Consider the following 5772-nt stretch of genomic DNA (forward strand, 5'->3'; position numbering starts at 1 on the left):
AATATATAATTTAGCTATGCTTAAGTTAATTGAACGGTAAACTATTGTTATTGTTCTTGTTATCAGTGTGAGCCCAGGCATTCTCAATCCTTTAATTAACTTTACAAAGTTTGGAAATAACTTCTCAAGTATTATTATCACAGATAGCTATCAGAATCAATTCAACCTGTCCAAAAATTGCAAATGCAACCAAGATTCTGGCGTTCAGAATGAGTCTACCAGGTAAGCATTTTTTTCTTACAGAATTTCTTACATTTCTTACCGAATTTTCCCCAAACAGCATATTCCTCTAGGTGTACTATATATTCCCCAAGTATGCATTCTCCCTAATTTTGAGTTCTCAGTTATTTGTACAGTGACTGACACATAGTAGGCATTCAATAAATATTGGTGATAAAAGGATGGTCGGAGTTCCCTTTAGCTAAACCTCCAAAGTAAAGTAATTGAGTGTTTTAATTGTGGGTACTTAATCTGTCTTGCTGTTCATGATAAATGTCATATAATAAGCCTATTGGTATAACAATGTTTTTTCACTGTATCTTCGCATCATTGTATAGATCAACTGATTTGAATGTGGCCTTTTAAAAAAAATCAGTAACTGGGATTTCTATAATTTGAAAAACGTGTTCTTGCAGAGCAGTTACGTCTAAATAGGATCAGGTAAAACTCTGAGGTATTATTTCCTTATTTTCAGTTTAGCTTGGGATCCAGAAAATAGATGGTAATTAAGAGAAATGGTGTGGGTTTTCAGTTCATGCAAAAGAGCATTCTTCTCCAAGGGAATATCAGGTCAAGTTTGCATGCTAATATGGTTTGGATCTGTGTGTCTGCCCAAATCTCAGCTCAAATTATAATCCCTAATGTTGGAGGTGGAGCCTGGTGGGAGGTGACGGGATCATGGCAGTTGATCTCCCCCGTTGGTGCTGTTTTTGTGATAGAGTTCTCATAAGATCTGGTTGTTTAAAGGTGTGTGGCACCTCCTCCTCTCTCTCTTGCTCCTGTTTCAGCCATGTAAGATGAGCCTGCTTCCCCTTTGCCTTCTGTCAGTTTGTAAGTTTTCCTGAGGCCTTCCCAGAAGCCAAGCAGATGCCAGCATCATGCTTCCTATACAGCCTGTGGAACCATGAGCCAATTAAACCTCGAACCTCTTTTCTTTATCAATTACCCAGTCTCAGGTACTTCTTTACAGCATTGTGAGAATGGACTAATACGCATGCCTTATTTATAAAACCTCTGATTTTGTATCTCTAGTCAAAAGTGAGACAGAAAAAGCTTTTCCAACCAAATTCAGATTGACTTGAGTCAACCTCTCACAACTAGAATTGGAATAGGGCTCTTACTGTCAATTTTTAATTAGACTAAGCCATGAAGTACTATCTTTCCTCATATATTCCTCTAAAAACAGAAAACTAGACATTTCCTTTTCTGATAAGGACATATGCCAGAGTCATAATTGCTGATTGAAATGGGGAAGGTGGTAGAAAAATTGTCTAAATAAATACTTGGTGGCTGGACACAGTGGCTCACACCTATAATCCCAACACTTTGGGAGGCTGAGGTGGGTGGATTGCCTGAGGTCAGGAGTTCGAGACCAGCCTGAACAACATGGTGAAACCCTGTCTCTACTAAAAATACAAAAATTAGCTGGCCATGGTGGCAGGTGCCTGTAATCCCAGTTACTCAGGAGGGTGAGGCAGGAGAATCACTTGAACCTGGGAGATAAAAGTTGCAGTGAGCCGAGATCGTGCCATTCCACTCCATTCTGGGAAACAGAGCAAGACTCTGTCTCAAAAAGAAAAATAAGTAAGTAAATAAATAAATAAGTACATAAAATAAATACTTGGCAGATGTGCACGGTTATACATATTTTTGATTAAAGTATTTGGAACCAGACTGAATGTCCACACGAATTATCACCATTTATATTAACACACCAAGGTAAAATGGTAATTCTGGCACCAGGGAAAATAATAAATAGTAGCAATAAAGAAAATACTTTTATCAAATGGCAAATTTAGTTATACATAGAAACCGTCTCCCAAATCAAGAGTCAGAAAAGTGGTTCATGCAAACCTGATCACTTTGAAGAACCAACATTCTAAATATTCCCTTTTGCTTTAGTTTGATTAAAATAGCCATTTTCATTCCTTAGGAAAGGTCTCAGTCTTTAAGAAATCATACTTGTCATTCTTATGCAATGCTTTTGTGCCATGATGCTAAGGAATACAACAGTTCTAGAACTAGAACCAGAAGTATGTCAGCTTGTGGGAAGTCTAACTGGATTCAGACCAAGAGGCAGACAGGCTCACAAGTGATCTGTTAGATGCAGATGGAACTCCTGCCTCTTGCCATCTCCTCTGAGTAGCAGAGGTAAGGCCGGGCCAATTTTCAAATTTTATTTATGAGACAGTGTTAGACTCTTTTTATTACATAGAATGGAGATGCAGTCAACGAGTTAAGAAAAATAAAGCAAGTCATAAGGATACATAAGAGCCAGTTCTTGAAGGTCTTCAGGATTTGAGACAAGTCTATAGAGCATGCAGTCTTTGCTTTCACTCTTGGCTGATGGAACCTACCTCTCCCAAGGTCTTGCTTTACTAGACATCTCTATTTCATCTGCTTGTTTCCTTGTTTGTACATTGGGAGAGTAGTTTCTACTGCACAGGGCTGTCATAAGGATTAGTGAATTAATTAGTGCAAAGCACTTAGAGCAAGCCTGGATTTCTTTAACCCATTCATCTCCGTTTCTCCTCCAAGTTCTTCTCTATCTTTAAATCTCCCACCCTTCATGCCCCATCCTTATTCTCAGATGATGATTTGCTTCATATTTCACTGAGATCACAAAGGGATTTTCACAAATTCCCACCACCACCTTAACTCAATGATGAGTGTCTGTGCCCGTGTACTCTGCTTCCCTTCCTGCGACCATGCATGTCCATGTGTCTGCCTAAGGTCCACCTCTCCACTCATGCACTAGGCCCCTTACCCTTTCTACCCTATGAGCACCCCTCACCAGGAGGGTTTCTCTCTTCCGTGTTTCATCATTTTCCCCTTTCGAATGGATCATTCCCATCAGCATATAAACTCCGATTCTTCCTATTAGGAAAAAGTGAAAACAAAAATGCCCTCTCTTGACTCTCATTCCACCTGTGGCTACCACTCCATTTATCTCTTTCCCTTTAAGAGAACAACTTGCAGAAAGACTTGTCTATTCTATTTCCAATTTCTCTTCCTCTTCCCTCACTATCCTGAAACCATTCCCATCAAGCTTTCATCCCCGTCACTCCACCAACACTGCCACTCTTGAGGCCATTGATAATTTCCACAATACCAAACGCATCTGCTCACCCTTGGCCTGTCTGCAGCATTTGACACAGTTGACCATTCTCTTCTTCACTTTGACTTCCCACTCCTGGTTTTCTTCTCACCTTACTGGGTTCTCATGTTCAGTTTCATATCCTGGCTTTTCTTCATCCTTCAAATCTCTAAATAATAGAGTGGCCCAGGGATAATCTTTAGATCCCTTTTCGTGTCTGCCTACTCTTTCCCCTGGTGATCTTCTTCCACTTCACATGCTGGTAATTTTCTTTCTTTCTTTTTGTTTTTTTTGAGACGGAGTCCCGCTCTGTTGCCCAGGGTGGAGTGCAGTGGCTGCCATCTCAGCTCACTGCAAGCTCCGCCTCCTGGGTTCTCGCCATTCTCCTGCCTCAGCCTCCCGAGTAGCTGGGACTACAGGCGCCCGCCACCACGCCTGGCTAATTTTTTTGTATTTTTAGTAGAGATGGGGTTTCACCGTGTTAGCCAGGATGGTCTCGATCTCCTGACCTTGTGATCTGCCCACCTTGGCCTTCCAAATTTCTGGAATTATAGGCGTGAGCCACTGCGCCCGGCCACAATTTTCAAACATGCCTGTCCAACAGTTAACTCCACTTTTCTATAAAACAGGCATCCCAAACTTGCAATGTCCAAACTGGACACCTGTTCTTCTTCCCATTACCTGCTTCTCCCTGCAGTTTTCCTTAACGTGGGAAATCGTAAATGTATCCTTTAGTTGTTTGGCCAGCCATGACTCCTCTCACTGAGAACATCACTTCCAATCTGTTAGCAGTCCTGAGAGCTTTACTTTCAAAACAGATGCGAACTTGCCAGTCACTTCTCATGACTTCCATCACTACTGCCTTGGTTCAAGCCACCATCACCTTTCACCGAGTGTCACAAGAGGATTCCTTCTACCTTAGGCCCCCAGTCTGCACTCAACCCGGTAGCCAGAGGGATCTTATTAAAAAGAAATAGGAATATGTCACGTTTCTACTTTCCACACCCCAGTGTTTCCCATTTCACTTTAGAGTAAAAGTTTAAGTTGTTTGAGTTGAGCCTTGTTTATAAACCAGGATGGGCGCAAACTGGTCCTTCTCTTCACCCATTAACTTCTGACTTCATCTCCTCTATTCTCTTCCTTACTCGTAGCCACACTGATCCAGCCTTTCTGGCTGCTCAGAGTTTTGACGCTAGCTGCTTTCTCTGCCCAGAATGACCTTTTTCCATGGTTCCATGTGGCGCATGCCCTGATTGCCTGTGGTGCTTATTAAATGTCATTTTGTACCATAAAGCCTCTCTAACCATGGTGTTTAAACCCTACTCTCTAGCTGCTTCCCTTTTCCTACCTCATATTCTCCATAGCATTTATCACCATCTAAGAGACTATTAATTTTACTTGTTTAAAAACTGCCCCCATATGAGAATGGAAGTTTCATGAAATCGAGTTTTTAAAAAATTATTGTTATTTATGTATTTATTTATTCTTGTAGAGACAGGGTTTTGCCATGTTGCAGAAGCTGGTCTCAAGCTCCTGGACTCAAGTGATGGATCTGCCCACCTCGGCATCCCAAAGTTCTGGGACTACAGGCATGAGCCACCTTGTCTGGTCAGTAATTTTTTTTTTAACCTTTATGTCTTCTGTGTGTAGAAGAGTACTTGGAACAAAATATGCACTCAGGAACTATTGCAACAGTGATTGACACAGGGTCAATGCTCTATAAGTGCTAGCGATAATTTTCATCTTTCTCTCATCTGATCAGTTCTGCTTTCCTGAGCAGGGGGCAATTCATGGGGAAATTTATTTCCTTTTGAAACCCACTTCATTGAGGTATGATTGACATACAAAAAGTTGTGCATATTTAATAAATACAACTTGATAAATTTAGAAATAAGTATATACTGTGAAATCATCACTGCAATTTAGGCCATAAACTATCCATTATCTCCAAAAGTTTCCTCCCACCCTCTTTATTCACTATTATTATGATCCTTATTGTAGGTGTATGTGTGTTTGTGTGTGATAACAATACTTAGCATAAGATCTACTCTCTTAGTGAATTTTTAAGTGTACAACACAGGATTGTTGTCTATGGTTACAATGCATGGAGGAGATCTCCAGGACTTATTTTATCTTGCATAATTGAAACCTTGTACTCTTTGACTTATACCTTCCTATATCCCCTGCCCCCACAGCCGCTGGTAACCACCATTCTATTCTCTGCTTCTATGATTCTCTGCTTCTATGAGTCTATTTTAGATTCCTCATACAAATGGTTTTGTGCAGTATTTGTTCTGCTGTGTCTGGATTGTTTTAATTAACATAATGTCCTTTAAGTACTCATGTTGTTGCAAACAGCAGAATTTCTTCATTTTTTTAAGGCTGAATAATATTCCACTGTGGCCGGGCGTGGTGGCTCAAGCTTGTAATCCCAGCACTTTGGGAGGTCGAGGAGG

Source organism: Macaca thibetana, chromosome 7, assembly GCF_024542745.1.
Source record: "Macaca thibetana thibetana isolate TM-01 chromosome 7, ASM2454274v1, whole genome shotgun sequence".
In the NCBI taxonomy this organism is placed as follows: Eukaryota; Metazoa; Chordata; class Mammalia; order Primates; family Cercopithecidae; genus Macaca; species Macaca thibetana.